At 45.4% G+C, this 17,922-nt stretch overlaps 1 protein-coding gene across 2 annotated transcripts in view; it reads right to left on the reverse strand.

Annotated features, from left to right (window-relative positions):
• xit (ALG6/ALG8 family glucosyltransferase xit) overlaps positions 1-17,602 on the reverse strand; it is a 182,008-nt gene extending 164,406 nt beyond the window's left edge. The window contains exon 1 of one of the 2 annotated variants that reach the window (XM_068363730.1): positions 17,474-17,602. The gene's annotated coding sequence lies outside the window, so the exon portion shown is untranslated. Of the gene's footprint in view, positions 1-17,238; positions 17,260-17,473 lie in introns of those variants that run through there. The other variant, XM_068363731.1, reaches the window with a different exon arrangement.
• Positions 17,603-17,922: the final 320 nt, after the last annotated feature.

The following is a 17,922-nucleotide window of genomic DNA, read 5'->3' on the forward strand; positions in this document are numbered from 1 at the left end:
ATCGAGTCCTGCCCAGTAATACTTGGGATTGGTTTTTTATGATTCCAAACCCTGGAACCTTGCACATGAGCACTGGAGCTGTGCACGTAAGGCCCCTCCTGAAGGTTAGGCTTGTTGCAGCATTACTCACTAAATGAAACCATATAAGGAAATCATTAAAATTCTCATGAGACTCCAAACAACCGGTCATCCTGTGCTTTGGTGACTTCCTTTTCATCTTCCTTGGGGCAGTAGATGACACTTCAGAAACAGGAGAGTTAAGCCACTTAATCTTCTTGTCCTTCTTCACAGCAGCTGAGGGTTTTGCATCAGTTGACAATACTTTTGCCACAGCAAGGGGGTTCTTCCACTGGAACAAGTTCGTCATCAGGGGGCGTGTCAGACACCTTCTCTGTAGTGGGAGCCAGGGATGAGAAAGCAACAGAAGACTTCTGGGCTCTGGCAGATGCTAGTGCCTCCGGAGGCTTCTCAGCAGATAGTGACCTACATGGTAATGTCCCTGACTGGTGATTGCCAGACTGGGTTTCGAGTCCTGCTCAAACTTGTTAGTTCCTTTGGTCACTCTAGCCTCACCATCCTTGTGAGCTAAGGATGGGGTGTTTGAAAGAGCCTATAGGTCTATCTGCTGAGTCATCGGCAGCCATTTCCTGGCCCTCCTGGGTCCTAGCTTGGGTGGAGATGGACTTGGGTGCTAATCATATGTATATATGGTCAGTCTCTAGGACATTGTCCTGCTTGATAGGGTAATGTCACTGTTCCTTGCCTCTGCCATTCATGAGCAGCCTTTAAACCTTTAAAAGGCCACATCTTACTCAGATCCTAATTCTTACAAGGATCATCAAGAGACGTTACGGCAAGGGGATGATTGAGAGGGATGGTGTATTGTCCCCACGAGGGAAGGATCACACACCAGCCTTCTCAGAACCATTCCCGGAAGGTCAGGGGCAATCTCCCATCCCACGGCGGGTTTCCCCAGAGGATCCAGCCTTGGAAAAAACTGAAGGGGAAACAATCACCTTTGTTCCTGAGAGGAAAAAAAGTGAAAGAGTTTCTTCAGCATCAGTTTGACCATGCCCTCTGATGCCAATGAATCCATCTTAGTCTTCTTCTCCTTCTTTGCAAACTCCACCCAGTGCAAAGTAGGCCACACCGTACACTCCTCGCAAGGGGATAACTTGCAAAACCTACAAAATGAATGGGAGTCCACCTCTGGCTTGCTCATGTAACAGCCACAGAAGCTGCCTTCCTTACCTGGGTAAAGCCACAATGTCTGGCTTAGGGGTGGACATCAAATCAGTTAACAATCACCCTGGAAAGAGCAAGAAGAAGTTATTAAACTGTCATGGCAGAGACACAGCAGATTACATGTGTATACAACTGGAACCAAAGTCAAAGTGGAGGTTGTTCTACTTGTCAGGTGGGAGGGGCTTCCTCGGCTCCTGGCGACCAACTATGTTTACCTTGTTAATATTCTAACATCTGTCTCAGCTTCACTGATGTCATACTCCTATGAAAGGTCGACGACTTGTATTACATGTAGGAAAAAAAGCTTACAGTACTCCTATTAAAGGACGAGGGTTTGTATCTTTAGGAACAAATATTTCTCCCGTCTTTTTATTACAGGCAAGCCCATTACAGCCTTTCAAGTACAGTACCTGCAGATTAAATAACTTGATGTGTTGTCTGAATCACTGTAAGAATTAAGGGGAAGGTACTCCTTATAAGTTATAACACAGTATTGAGTAAATCAACTTCACTTAACATTATAAAAATCACAAATTTTTAAACTGATTTATATTTTTCCTAACTATCATACTATAAAATTAAGTCCTTAATAGGACTATGATTTTAGCAAAGCTGGATACAGTAGTTAAAACTTCAACAAGGAAGCGGTAGTTACTGCTGGTTGGTATGGAAGGCTTTCCCGGTAGTAGGTTGGCCAAGGCACCAGCCACCCATCAAGATACTAATGTTTGAGATTTATTGGGTACTTTGACTGGCCAGATTGTACTGTATTGGATCCCTCTTTGATTACAGCTAATTTTTCCTTTGCCCACACAATAGTATGGTCTATTCTTTACATATACACCACTTTCTTTACATCTGACAACACTGACATAACCAAAAAATTCTTCTTCACTTTAGGGATTAACTACTGCAATGTAATTGTTTAGTGACTACTTTCCCCTTGGTTAGGGTAGAAGAGACTCTCTAGCTATGGTAAGCAGCTCTTCTAAAAGGATACTCCAAAATCAACCATTGTTCTCTAGTTTTGGGTAATGCCATAGCCTTTGTACCATAGTTTTACCTGTCTTGGATTAGAGTTCTCTTGCTTGAGGGAACACTCACTCACACTATTCCATCTGTTTCCTTAATTCCTTTCCTCATGGGGCTATTTTCCCTGCTGGAACCCTTCAACTTATATCATCCTGCTTTTACAACTAGGGTTGTAGCTTAGCTAGTAATAATAATAATAACAATAATAATTTGACAGGCCACCGAGCCCTTAGTTTGACCTTCAGCCTGGGACTTGTGGGGTGGTTGAATCCGAAAGTATATTTTATAGTACTCAGGTAGCATAGTTAGAAAAATGTTATTTTCATTAGTAAAATAAATTTTTGAATATACTTACCCGATAATCATGTAGCTGTCAACTCTGTTGCCGACAGAAATCTACGGTCGGGATACGCCAGCGATCGCTATACAGGTGGGGGTGTACACAACAGCGCCATCTGTGGTCAGGTACTCCAGTACTTCTTGTCAACACCACCTCAATTTTTTCCTCGGTCCACTGGTTCTCTATGGGGAGGAAGGGTGGGTCAATTAAATCATGATTATCGGGTAAGTATATTCAAAAATTTATTTTACTAATGAAAATAACATTTTTCAATATTAATCTTACCCGATAATCATGTAGCTGATTCACACCCAGGGTGGTGGGTGGAGACCAGCATACATGTTAACAAAGAAGCTAAGTATCCCGTATTTTATTTTATTAGTTATTTAAAAATAACATAAAATAAATAAGTACCTGGTAAGGAAGACGACTTGAACCATTACTCTGCCTTTATTAAGTACGTCTTCCTTACTGAGCGTAGCGGTCCTCTTAGGAGGCTGAACGACTCTTAGGTGCTGAAGTATAAAGGGCTGCAACCCATACTAAAGGACCTCATCACAACCTTTAACCTCGGCGCTTCTCAAGAAAGAATTGACCACCCGCCAAATCAACAAGGATGTGGAAGGCTTCTTAGCCGACCGTACAACCCATAACAAGTATTCAAGAGAAAGGTTAAAAAGGTTATGGGATTATGGGAATGTAGTGGCTGAGCCCCCGCCTACTACTGCATTCGTTGCTACGAATGGTCCCAGGGTGTAGCAGTTCTCGTAAAGAGACTGGACATCTTTGAGATAGAATGATGCGAACACTGACTTGCTTCTCCAATAGGTTGCATCCATAACACTCTGCAGAGAACGGTTCTGTTTGAAGGCCACTGAAGTAGCCACAGCTCTCACTTCATGTGTCCTTACCTTCAGCAAAGCAAGGTCTTCTTCCTTCAGATGAGAATGTGCTTCCCTAATCAGGAGCCTGAATTAGTAAGAAACTGAGTTCTTAGACCTTGGAAGAGAAGGCTTCTTGATAGCACACCATAAGGCTTCTGATTGTCCTCGTAAAGGTTATGACCTTTTTAGATAGTACCTAAGAGCTCTAACTGGGCAAAGTACTCTCTCCAGTTCGTTCCCCACCAAGTTGGACAGGCTTGGGATCTCGAACGACTTAGGCCACGGACGTGAAGGAAGCTTGTTTTAGCAAAAAACCGAGCTGCAAGGAACATGTAGCCGTTTCAGATGTGAAAACTATGTTCCTGCTGAAGGCATGGATCTCACTTACTCTTTTAGCTGTTGTCAAGCACACGAGGAAAAGAGTTTTTAATGTGAGGTCCTTAAAAGAGGCTGATTGGAGAGGTTCAAATCTTGATGACATAAGGAACCTTAGGACCACGTCTAGATTCCAGCCTGGAGTGGACAACCGACGTTCCTTTGAGGTCTCAAAAGACCTAAGGAGGTCCTGTAGATCTTTGTTGGTGGAAAGATCCAAGCCTCTGTGGCGGAAAACCGCTGCCAACATACTTCTGTAACCCTTGATCGTAGGAGCTGAAAGGGATCTTACGTTCCTTAGATGTAACAGGAAGTCAGCAATCTGGGTTACAGTGGTACTGGTTGAGGAAACTGCATTGGCCTAGTACCAGCTTCGGAAGACTTCCCCTTTAGACTGATAGACTCTGAGAGTGGATGTCCTCCTTGCTCTGGCAATCGCTCTGGCTGCCTCCTTCGAAAAGCCCCTAGCTCTTGAGAGTCTTTCGAAAGTCTGAAGGCAGTCAGACGAAGAGCGTGGAGGTTTGGGTGTACCTTCTTTACGTGAGGTAGACGTAGAAGGTCCACTCCTAGAGGAAGAGTCCTGGGAATGTCGACCAGCCATTGCAGTACCTCTATGAATCATTCTCTCGCGGGCCAGAGCGGAGCCAACCAACGTCAGCCGTGTCCCTTTGCGAGAGGCGAACTTCTGAAGTACCCTGTTGACAATCTTGAACAGCGGGAATGCATACAGGTCGAGATGGGACCAATCCAGCAGAAAAGCATCCACGTGAACTGCTGCTGGGTCTGGAATCGGAGAACAATACAACGGGAGCCTCTAGGTTATCGAGGTAGCGAACAGATCTATGGTTGGATGACCCCACAGGGCCCAAAGTCTGCTGCAAACATTCTTGTGAAGGGTCCACTCTGTGGGGATGACCTGACCCTTCCGGCTGAGGCGATCTGCCATGACATTCATATCGCCCTGAATGAACCTCGTTACCAGCGTGAGCTTTCGATCTTTTGACCAGATGAGGAGGTCCCTTGCGATCTAGAACAACTTCCACGAATGAGTCCCTCCCTGCTTGGAGATGTAAGCCAAGGCTGTGGTGTTGTCAGAGTCCACCTCCACCACCTTGTTAAGCTGGAGGGACTTGAAGTTTATCAAGGCCAGATGAACCGCCAACAGCTCCTTGCAATTGATGTGAAGTGTCCTTTGCTCCTGATTCCATGTTCCCGAGCATTCCTGTCCGTCCAAAGTCGCACCCCAGCCCGTGTCTGATGCGTCAGAGAAGAGACGGCGGTCGGGTTTCTGAACAGCCAAAGGTAGACTTCCTTGAGAAGAAAGCTGTTCTTTCACCACGTGAGAGTAGACCTCCTCTCTTCGGAAACAGGAACTGAGACCGTCTCTAGCGTCATGTCCTTTCTCCAGTGAGCAGCTAGATGATACTGAAGGGGGCGGAGGTGGCGTCTCCCTAACTCGATGAACAGGGCCAGCGATGAAAGTGTCCCTGTTAGACTCATCCACTACCTGACTGAGCATCGGTTCCTTCTCAGCATGCTCTGGATGCATTCTAGGGCTTGGTAGATCCTTGGGGCCGACGGAAAAGCCCGAAAAGCTCGACTCTGAAGATCCATACCCAGGTAGACAATGGTCCGGGATGGGACGAGCTGGGACTCCTCAAAATTGACCAGGAGGCCCAGTTCCTTGGTCAGATCCATAGTCCATTTGAGAATCTCCAGACAGCGACGACTTGTGGGAGCTCTTAAAAGCCAGTCGTCTGACGGAGCCGGACACAAGATCATGGTACTGCTGCACAGTCTGTGAACTGTCAACCATGGGGAAGCGAGGAAGTACAGCGACAACCCGAAACTGTCTAGACTGTCTGGGTCGTACAGACAACTCCTTATCAGGTTGTTCCCAGTGACACACTGACTCCGTAAACAAAAAATCCTCTAACAAGGACTAAGCTTGGACTGCATGTCTTGCAACAAAGCTCAAGGTCTATGGGAGCAGGTGTGGTAACAGACGGGGTTAGCGACTGAAGTGGAACCATTACCCTCCCTGGAAGCATGTTATGCTTAAATAAAAGTCCATAGGAGGCTAAGCAGCTAAAGGCTCCTCTCCAAATGACAGAGTCCTCAAGGGAATATCAGAAGGAGGGAGAATAGCACTTTCTCATCTACAGGAACCATATCCGAGAAATGTTATTTTCATTAGTAAAATAAATTTTTGAATATACTTACCCGATAATCATGTAGCTGTCAACTCTGTTGCCGACAGAAATCTACGGTCGGGATACGCCAGCGATCGCTATACAGGTGGGGGTGAACACCACAGCGCCATCTGTGGTCAGGTACTCCAGTACTTCTTGTCAACACCACCTCAATTTTTTCCTCGGTCCACTGGTTCTCTATGGGGAGGAAGGGTGGGTCAATTAAATCATGATTATCGGGTAAGTATATTCAAAAATTTATTTTACTGATGAAAATAACATTTTTCAATATTAATCTTACCCGATAATCATGTAGCTGATTCACACCCAGGGTGGTGGGTGGAGACCAGCATACATGTTAACAAAGAAGCTAAGTATCCCGTATTTTATTTTATTAGTTATTCAAAAATAACATAAAATAAATAAGTACCTGGTAAGGAAGACGACTTGAACCATTACTCTGCCTTTATTAAGTACGTCTTCCTTACTGAGCGTAGCGGTCCTCTTAGGATGCTGAACGACTCTTAGGTGCTGAAGTATAAAGGGCTGCAACCCATACTAAAGGACCTCATCACAACCTTTAACCTCGGCGCTTCTCAAGAAAGAATTGACCACCCGCCAAATCAACAAGGATGTGGAAGGCTTCTTAGCCGACCGTACAACCCATAAAAAGTATTCAAGAGAAAGGTTAAAAAGGTTATGGGATTATGGGAATGTAGTGGCTGAGCCCCCGCCTACTACTGCATTCGTTGCTACGAATGGTCCCAGGGTGTAGCAGTTCTCGTAAAGAGACTGGACATCTTTGAGATAGAATGATGCGAACACTGACTTGCTTCTCCAATAGGTTGCATCCATAACACTCTGCAGAGAACGGTTCTGTTTGAGGGCCACTGAAGTAGCCACAGCTCTCACTTCATGTGTCCTTACCTTCAGCAAAGCAAGGTCTTCTTCCTTCAGATGAGAATGTGCTTCCCTAATCAGGAGCCTGAATAGGTAAGAAACTGAGTTCTTAGACCTTGGAAGAGAAGGCTTCTTGATAGCACACCATAAGGCTTCTGATTGTCCTCGTAAAGGTTATGACCTTTTTATATAGTACCTAAGAGCTCTAACTGGGCAAAGTACTCTCTCCAGTTCGTCCCCCACCAAGTTGGATAGGCTTGGGATCTCGAACGACTTAGGCCAAGGACGTGAAGGAAGCTCGATTTAGCAAAAAACCGAGCTGCAAGGAACATGTAGCCGTTTCAGATGTGAAAACTATGTTCCTGCTGAAGGCGTGGATCTCACTTACTCTTTTAGCTGTTGTCAAGCACACGAGGAAAAGAGTTTTTAATGTGAGGTCCTTAAAAGAGGCTGATTGGAGAGGTTCAAATCTTGATGACATAAGGAACCTTAGGACCACGTCTAGATTCCAGCCTGGAGTGGACAACCGACGTTCCTTTGAGGTCTCAAAAGACCTAAGGAGGTCCTGTAGATCTTTGTTGGTGGAAAGATCCAAGCCTCTGTGGCGGAAAACCGCTGCCAACATACTTCTGTAACCCTTAATCGTAGGAGCTAAAAGGGATCTTACGTTCCTTAGATGTAACAGGAAGTCAGCAATCTGGGTTACAGTGGTACTGGATGAGGAAACTGCATTGGCCTTGTACCAGCTTCGGAAGACTTCCCCTTTAGACTGATAGACTCTGAGAGTGGATGTCCTCCTTGCTCTGGCAATAGCTCTGGCTGCCTCCTTCGAAAAGCCCCTAGCTCTTGAGAGTCTTTCGAAAGTCTGAAGGCAGTCAGACGAAGAGCGTGGAGGTTTGGATGTACCTTCTTTACGTGAGGTAGACGTAGAAGGTCCACTCCTAGAGGAAGAGTCCTGGGAATGTCGACCAGCCATTGCAGTACCTCTATGAACCATTCTCTCGCGGGCCAGAGCGGAGCCAACCAACGTCAGCCGTGTCCCTTTGCGAGAGGCGAACTTCTGAAGTACCCTGTTGACAATCTTGAACGGCGGGAATGCATACAGGTCGAGATGGGACCAATCCAGCAGAAAAGCATCCACGTGAACTGCTGCTGGGTCTGGAATCGGAGAACAATACAACAGGAGTCTCTAGGTTATCGAGGTAGCGAACAGATCTATGGTTGGCTGACCCCACAGGGCCCAAAGTCTGCTGCAAACATTCTTGTGAAGGGTCCACTCTGTGGGGATGACCTGACCCTTCCGGCTAAGGCGATCTGCCATGACATTCATATCGCCCTGAATGAACCTCGTTACCAGCGTGAGCTTTCGATCTTTTAACCAGATGAGGAGGTCCCTTGCGATCTAGAACAACTTCCACGAATGAGTCCCTCCCTGCTTGGAGATGTAAGCCAAGGCTGTGGTGTTGTCAGAGTCCACCTCCACCACCTTGTTAAGCTGGAGGGACTTGAAGTTTATCAAGGCCAGATGAACCGCCAACAGCTCCTTGCAATAGATGTGAAGTGTCCTTAGCTCCTGATTCCATGTTCCCGAGCATTCCTGTCCGTCCAAAGTCGCACCCCAGCCCGTGTCTGATGCGTCAGAGAAGAGACGGCGGTCGGGTTTCTGAACAGCCAAAGGTAGACTTCCTTGAGAAGAAAGCTGTTCTTTCACCACGTGAGAGTAGACCTCCTCTCTTCGGAAACAGGAACTGAGATCGTCTCTAGCGTCATGTCCTTTCTCCAGTGAGCTGCTAGATGATACTGAAGGGGGCGGAGGTGGTGTCTCCCTAACTCGATGAACAGGGCCAGCGATGAAAGTGTCCCTGTTAGACTCATCCACTACCTGACTGAGCATCGGTTCCTTCTCAGCATGCTCTGGATGCAATCTAGGGCTTAGTAGATCCTTGGGGCCGACGGAAAAGCCCGAAAAGCTCGACTCTGAAGATCCATACCCAGGTAGACAATGGTCTGGGATGGGACGAGCTGGGACTCCTCAAAATTGACCAGGAGGCCCAGTTCCTTGGTCAGATCCATAGTCCATCTGAGAATCTCCAGACAGCGACGACTTGTGGGAGCTCTTAAAAGCTAGTCGTCTGACGGAGCCGGACACAAGATCATGGTACTGCTGCACAGTCTGTGAACTGTCAACCATGGAGAAGCGAGGAAGTACAGCGACAACCCGAAGCTGTCTAGACTGTCTGGGTCGTACAGACAACTCCTTATCGGGTTGCTGAGGTTGCCGCACTGCGTCACAACAAGTCACTTCTGCTGGTTGTTGAACGTCTTCCCAGTGACACACTGACTCCGTAAACAAAAAATCCTCTAACAAGGACTAAGCTTGGACTGCATGTCTTGCAACAAAGCTCAAGGTCTATGGGAGCAGGTGTGGTAACAGACGGGGTTAGCGACTGAAGTGGAACCATTACCCTCCCTGGAAGCATGTTATGCTTAAATAAAAGTCCATAGGAGGCTAAGCAGCTAAAGGCTCCTCACCAAATGACAGAGTCCTCAAGGGAATATCAGAAGGAGGGAGAATAGCACTTTCTCATCTACAGGAACCATATCCGAGAAAAGCTAAGTTCTCTCAGTGAGGGTTTCACTGGTGCAAAAGCAGCAGACTAGAAGGCAACGTTATGAAACTGCTTGACAGTCTAGAGAGTTGGCAACAACCAAAGATGTGTGACTGAGGAGCATGCGGTAAGGTATGCAGAGCATGCTGTATGCAGAGCATGCTGTATGTAGAGCATGCTGTAAGGTAAGCAGAGCATGTTGCATGGCGTGCGGCTTATGCTGCATGGGATGAGGCTCATGCTGCATGGGATGAGGCTCATGCTGCATGGTATGAGGCTCATGCTGCATGGGATGAGGCTCATGCTGCAAGGGATGAGGCTCATGCCGCATGCGTTGAGGAGGATGCCGCATAGTATGAGGCTCCTGCCTCATGGGTTGAGGCGGTTGCCGCATAGCATGAGGCTCCTGCCTCATGGTTTGAGGAGGATGCCGCATAGCATGAGGCTCCTCATAGCATGAGACTCCTGCCTCATGGGTTGAGGAGGATGCCGCATAGCATGAGGCTCCTGCCTCATGGGTTGAGGAGGATGCCGCATAGCATGAGGCTGCCTCATGGGTAGAGGAGGTTGCCGCATAGCATGAGGCTCCTGCCTCATGGGTTGAGGAGGATGCCGCATAGCATGAGGCTCCTGCCTCATGGTTTGAGGAGGATGCCGCATAGCATGAGGCTCCTGTGAGGTTCCTGCCTCAAGAGTTGCGTCTGCCTCAAGGGTTGAGGAGGTAGCTGCGCAGAGAGAGGCTCATGCTGTGAAGAATGCGGTTGCTGCATGCGTTGAGGCGGCTGCCTCATAGCATGAGGTTCCTGCCTCAAGAGTTGCGTCTGCCTCAAGGGTTGAGGAGGTGGCTGCGCAGAGAGAGGCTCTTGCCTCAAGAGTTGAGGCTCTTGCCTCAAGAGTTGAGGTTCTTGCCTCAAGAGTTGAGGTTCTTGCCTCAAGAGTTGAGGTTCTTGCCTCAAGAGTTGAGGCTCTTGCCTCAAGAGTTGAGGTTCTTGCCTCAAGAGTTGAGGTTCTTGCCTCAAGAGTTGAGGCTCTTGCCTCAAGAGTTGAGGCTCTTGCCTCAAGAGTTGAGGTTCTTGCCTCAAGAGTTGAGGTTCTTGCCTCAAGAGTTGAGGTTCTTGCCTCAAGAGTTGAGGCTCTTGCCTCAAGAGTTGAGGTTCTTGCCTCAAGAGTTGAGGCTCTTGCCTCAAGAGTTGAGGTTCTTGCCTCAAGAGTTGAGGCTCTTGCCTCAAGAGTTGAGGTTCTTGCCTCAAGAGTTGAGGCTCTTGCCTCAAGAGTTGAGGCGGTTGCCGCATAGCATGAGGCTCCTGCCTCAAGGAAAGTGGAGGTTGCTGCATAGCGCTGGTACCTGGCAACTCCCAATGCGGCAGCTCACGCATGGAGGCAGGAGGAGCCTCAACATCATACGTCTGGCAGGGTGGACTGCGCAGAGGTGGAGGAGCGCTCGCAGGAGGAGGTGTGCTAACCTTCTCTGCCTGAAACTCCTGCATCAACACCGCAAGCTGAGACTGCATTGTCTGCAGCATAGACCACTAGAGTTTAAGAAAGACAACAACAAACGGAGCTACTGTCCGTTGAGACTGAGGGTCTAAAACGGCTGGTGCGGCAACAGACGGAGTTACTGCCTGTTGTGATACCACCTTGCCTCTCTGGGAGGTGTGCAGTTGTCGTACTGCAGCAAGACCGAACTGACCCAGTGCTAATGGCACCACCTAGGAGTTGGACTTGCGCGGAAGGGACCGACTTGCACTTAAAAGCTGCAAGATTTGGTCCATGGTTTCTGCGAGAAACCTCTTCCGCAGACGAGGAATAAAAGGGCTCTCTCGTCTTTGTGTGGGTGGGGTGATCACGTCGGCTACATGAGTTGGTTACACCCGAAACCACGGAGGGAAACGTCTGTTCGTCGATCAAGGCCTGATGAACCCATAAGTCCTTCGACGTTACTTCTCCCCTGCTTGGGAGCTTGTAAGAGGTCCCAGACTAGGCGAACAACTGGCACGAACAGACGAACCCTCGAACGCAACACTGTAACACTTTGCGCTTATCACTTTATCACTTTTGATTTTCTGTTTGCACTTATTTCACTGAACTCGAAACTTTAAGTGGTTTGTACCTGAAACACGCAATTCTATCCTTCATTAAAAGTTAGTAATTGCGAAAACAGTATTACAATGTAACAGAAAAACATAATGAAAGATAAATAATTCAGTGGCTGGAAAAGAGACTAAACACTAGATCAAATAAACTACGTTTAAAATCTCTCACCGCATAAAGCCTGAGAACAAGAATAAAACTCTAGAAACGTTTACCTTCTTCCCCTAAAGAGACTAGGGAGAAGAGCAAAAACGATAACAACGTTACCCGCTTGAACGAAACGTTTATCCTCCTCTCTCTCCCTCCGTCTCTATCTCTCTCTCTCTCTCTCTTGACTTAGAACCTGAGAGATGAGCCCAATTATATATATCGTTAAAACATATTATTGTTAAAGGAAAAAAACTGAAAGATTTCCCAAATAAAAAGTTCCTTTATTAGAATTAAAATCATTTAAGCTAAGAAAGAATGAACAAAACGATAGAATCGTCCTACTCTTACTGCAACGTGACACCGTGAATACTCTCTCTCTATCGTAACGATAGAGCGCAAGTTGAACGTTCTGAACGTCAACAACTGCAGAGAAAACAAAACGTTAGTTCAACTTTGAAAACAGTACGAGACTATCAAAGAAATTCTTTCAAAAACATTAAAATAGCATAATATGTTAACAGGTAAAAACGAAATGACGGGCTCAATGTTAATTAACTTCGGTTCCAAGAAAAGACCGCCTACTATTAGGAAAGGTCGAATATAAACAAATATAAAAATTAATTTTAATAAGTTTATAATAAAAGGAAGTTAATCGAAGAGGCCTATAAAAGGCGGAGAGATATAAAATAAATCTATAACTTTTGTTAAGCAAAATTAAGAAAGAGAGTCTATACTCTCTTCGACACCAACACTTCCGTCTAAGGGAAGGGTCGGCCATTAAAAGTGAAAGAGAGTTCATACTCTCTTCGTCACCAAAATTAAATCAAAAATTAAATCAAATTAATTCCAAAAACTTGCTAAGCTAATGATAAAGCTTCCTGAATAGCGAAGGCTAAACTCTAGAGCAAATACATCACCAAATCGTGAGCAATAACTCCAGAATCAACAGCGTATCCATGTAGGTCTAGCCGGAGGCACGACAGAGGAAAAATTGAGGTGGTGTTGACAAGAAGTACTGGAGTACCTGACCACAGATGGCGCTGTGGTGTTCACCCCCACCTGTATAGCGATCGCTGGCGTATCCCGACCGTAGATTTCTGTCGGCAACAGAGTTGACAGCTACATGATTATCGGGTAAGATTAATATTGAAAAAAGCTAAGTTCTCTCAGTGAGGGTTTCACTGGTGCAAAAGCAGCAGACCAGAAGGCAACGTTATGAAACTGCTTGACAGTCTTGTGAGTTGGCAACAACCAAAGATGTGTGACTGAGGAGCATGCGGTAAGGTATGCAGAGCATGCTGTATGCAGAGCATGCTGTATGTAGAGCATGCTGTAAGGTAAGCAGAGCATGTTGCATGGCGTGCGGCTTATGCTGCATGGGATGAGGCTCATGCTGCATGGGATGAGGCTCATGCTGCAAGGGATGAGGCTCATGCCGCATGCGTTGAGGAGGATGCCGCATAGTATGAGGCTCCTGCCTCATGGGTTGAGGCGGTTGCCGCATAGCATGAGGCTCCTGCCTCATGGTTTGAGGAGGGTGCCGCATAGCATGAGGCTCCTCATAGCATGAGGCTCCTGCCTCATGGGTTGAGGAGGATGCCGCATAGCATGAGGCTCCTGCCTCATGGGTTGAGGAGGATGCCGCATAGCATGAGGCTCCTGCCTCATGGGGAGAGGAGGTTGCCGCATAGCATGAGGCGCCTGCCTCATGGGTTGAGGAGGATGCCGCATAGCATGAGGCTCCTCATAGCATGAGGTCCCTGCCTCATGGGTTGAGGAGGATGCCGCATAGCATGAGGCTCCTGCCTCATGGGTTTAGGAGGATGCCGCATAGCATGAGGCTCCTCATAGCATGATGTTCCTGCCTCAAGAGTTGCGTCTGCCTCAAGGGTTGAGGAGGTAGCTGCGCAGAGAGAGGCTCTTGCCTCAAGAGTTGAGGCGGTTGCCGCATAGCATGAGGCTGTTGCCTCAAGGATGGTGGAGGTTGCCGCAACACATGAGGCTGCTGCCTCAAGGATGGAGGAGGTTGCCGCAACGCATGAGGCTCCTGCCTCATGGGTAGAGGAGGTTGCTGCAAAGCATGAGGCTCCTGCCTCAAGGGTTGAGGAGGTTGCCGCATAGCAAGAGGCACCTGCCTCAAGGAAAGTGGAGGTTGCTGCATAGCGCTGGTACCTGGCAACTCCCAATGCGGCAGCTCACGCATGGAGGCAGGAGGAGCCTCGACATCATACGTCTGGCAGGGTGGACTGCGCAGAGGTGGAGGAGCGCTCGCAGGAGGAGGTGTGCTAACCTTCTCTGCCCGAAACTCCTGCATCAAAACCGCAAGCTGAGACTGTTAATTCCAAAAAACTTGCTAAGCTAATGATAAAGCTTCCTGAATAGCGAAGGCTAAACTCTAGAGCAAATACATCACCAAATCGTGAACAATAACTCCAGAATCAACAGCGTATCCATGTAGGTCTAGCCGGAGGCACGACAGAGGAAAAATTGAGGTGGTGTTGACAAGAAGTACTGGAGTACCTGACCACAGATGGCGCTGTTGTGTACACCCCCACCTGTATAGCGATCGCTGGCGTATCCCGACCGTAGATTTCTGTCGGCAACAGAGTTGACAGCTACATGATTATCGGGTAAGATTAATATTGAAAAATACAAATTACTTGTGAATTGTTCTTACACAGATATGAACCCTGTTTATTTCATACCAGATTTATCTTTAGGAGGGATCATACGGTGGCTGATCTCACAGTGACCCTCACACAGGTATTAATCAAGAAGACACATAAGATGACAGTCCCAATCATGCTCACATGAGGCAATGCATTTTTGCTTGTATAAGTAAGGAGACCAATCGCTGGCTCCTCTCACCTGATCACAAACCAATTTCTCTCCTTTCCGAACCATCATAGTATCCTTAAGAGGAGAAACCAAAATGTACCTCAATTGTTCATGGGAAGTGATGTCCTTTATCCAGATAAATGCACCTCATGCTTGCTTCAGCATGTATGATACCAAGCACAGATACCTGGAGAGTAAGATATTGTATCGTGTACCAAGACATCTACTCATCCTAGGTCAGTTCTCGGTACTGCACCACCTCTTTCTTCCGCGCAAGAAGAAAGATTAGTCGAGTGTCCAAAGAAAGGGGAGAAGAACTGAGCCTTTCATGCTGACTAAAAGTGTGTGTTCTTGGCTCGGAAACAGTTCAGGCTGGTTCTAGATACAGCACCATCTCTCACATGTATGCGGGGAGAGATCAGATAGAGTATTACGCAACTCCTGTCGATCAGACTTGCTGGAATTTTTCAATAACATCTTCTTAGAAGTACCATACTAATGTCTGAAATATCTAATGAAGCCAAAGCAAAGAAAGATAAGGAAATAGAAGAGAAGGAGAAGTGCACACTTCTTGGCTGCCTTCTTCGGGGTCGAGGTCTTGGAAACCAACGATGATGATCCCATGGAGGAAGAGGCCACTTGGGAAACAACATAATTAGGTGCCATATCTTTCAGCACCTCAACAGAAGAAGCTGGAGTTGAGACGACACCCAAGGGGCAGCCTCAGAAGTCCTGGTGGCAGAAAAAAAAAAACCCTCTCCTGATAACAGAGCACCAGCAATGTTCAAGGAAAACCTCCTTAGGTTCAAGTCATCATTGTCAACGTACAGCCACACAGTAGAGGTATAACGACGATGAAACCATGCCTCTACTGTAAAAGGCACAAGGATAGGATTAATAGCAGATTTGCACATAAACCTTAACACATTTGCAACTTATCCAGAAAACAACTTCATATTCTTGTAGTTTTCATATAATTTATTGTGGTTTACCCGAACACGTCTATTAATGTAAAAAGAAAAAGTAAAAATTAAAATGGCCAAAACTTGAAAGGCAGCTACAGGTTGTGTTTACTTCTTGCAATCAAGTCAAAAGTGTTTAGCTAACTGAACGTTCCAGCTGTCGTTAGTTATAATTACCTTGTTAAATTTTCATGACCTTTCCAGCGTTACTAAAGTCACACTACTTATAAAGTTTGATGGTTGTACTATTGTAGGAACAAATAGTAAAACCACCTAGCTCTGGATTATAACATGGTGGGTTGGGGCCACAGCCTAACCAGACTCATTGCAATTGATGAGGATTCTTAGATACAGTTTCTCTCATACACCATGTAAAGCTATTTCGATTTTCTACTACAGTAGGAAGGAATATCACATTTCGATGTTTACAGGCGCCAATATCATTATTATTATTATTATTACAAGCCAACTTATAACCATAGTTTGAAAAGAAAGACGCTATAAGCCTGCGGGCTCCAACAGGGAAAAATAGCCCAGTGAGGAAAGGAAATAAGGAAATAAACAAACTACAAGAGAAGTAATATACAATCAAAATGAAATATTATGAAAAGAGTAACATTAAATTAGATCTTTTTTATATAAACTATGAAAACTTCAAAACAAACAAGAGGAAGAGAAACAAGATAGAACAGCGTGCCTAAGTGTAACCTCAAGCAAGAGAACTCTAATCCAAGACAGTGGAAGGCCATGGTACAGAAGCTATGGCACTACCCAAGATTAGAGAACAATGGTTTGATTTTGGAGTGTCCCTCTCCTAGAAGAGCTGAATACCATAGCTAAAGATTATCTTCTATCCTTACAAAGAGAAAAGTCGCCACTGAATAATTAAATTGCAGTAGTTAAGCCCTTGTGCAAAGAACTGCTTGGTATTATCAGTGTTGTCCAGTGTGTGAGGACAGAGGAAAATGTGGAAAAATAGGCCAGATTATTCAATATATGTGTAGGCAAAGACAAAATGAGCCATAAAGAGAGAGAGGAATCCAGTGTAGTACTGTCTGGCTAATCAAAGGACCCAACAAATCTCCAGCGGTAGTGTTTCAATGGGTGGCTGGTACCCCGGCCAACTTACTACCAGGGCAGTAATTAACAAAGAATCCTCCATAAGGTTAGGTTTGATGAGGAATCAAAGATTCGAGTTGTTTATGACTTAATTTAACACAGAAGATAAGCAGTGAAAATATTAGCTAAAGTTTGAAAATTTTTTCCAACAAAACCATTACTTCTAATGTCTATTATAGTCCAGATACCAGCCCTTTTGATATCAGTGGGAGTATAAAACTTTGCCTTGTCTTGGGTCCCAATTCAACCTATATAATTGGAGCAAATATGTATGCAGGTAATAGAGCCTCCAAATATGGGGTCACAGGCCCCCCAAGACTATATAACAAGCTGCTACTGGACACCTGAAACGCTGATGATATTAAGTCGAAATCAGAATCTGTAATACAGTAAAACTTTACCCTTAAGGCTTTCATGAAGAAACTGGAGACAATATTTTTCTAAGTACTACGATAATGTTTATTTTATAATTAATATGGAACAGTGTGATGCTCTAAATACCCAATAATTTATACGTAAAACACATCCTGTAGTGGGTAGGGTTTCCCTGTGTGACAGGACTGCAAAACAGCCCTTAAAGCAAAGCATATTAAGATTGGACTTTGTCACTTGTATATTTGTGGTAGTAAGATGATAGTCTTATCCAAAGTAGCATATGCTACCCTATACTGAAAGATTATTAAACAAAATTTTCCTCGCGTAATTCGTAGCACTTTTTCAATAGCAAATACATTACCTGCTCTAACTGAAAGAATTTGATTTTCAATTATACCGGTAACAGAGTCTAAGACACATTTGTTTACATTCATGTGTCATTCACGCGCTTGCCGTATATCATTTGTTCCTGTTATCTACAACTTATATATTTGGTAGATAAAAGATTTTGTCTTTTCAAGACTAATAAAAACACAAAGGAAATATGTATATCTATATTAAATTACCTCAAATAACCATAGTAGTAAAACATGATAATGTGATACAGAAGAAAATTCATTATGTTTTGCTTACGTAGAAATGTTGGATTGTAATATTTTGGATAAAATTCTTCATATCTACCTTTTCACTTTAAGTTAAACATATTACTGTGTTATAATTTATTATATCATTGTATTACTATTCTTATATTTTTTCTATGAATTAAGGATTTATCGCCATACGAGTGACGTTTTAAAGATAAACCGTAGT

Source organism: Palaemon carinicauda, chromosome 40 (assembly GCF_036898095.1).
Source record: "Palaemon carinicauda isolate YSFRI2023 chromosome 40, ASM3689809v2, whole genome shotgun sequence".
In the NCBI taxonomy this organism is placed as follows: domain Eukaryota; kingdom Metazoa; phylum Arthropoda; class Malacostraca; order Decapoda; family Palaemonidae; genus Palaemon; species Palaemon carinicauda.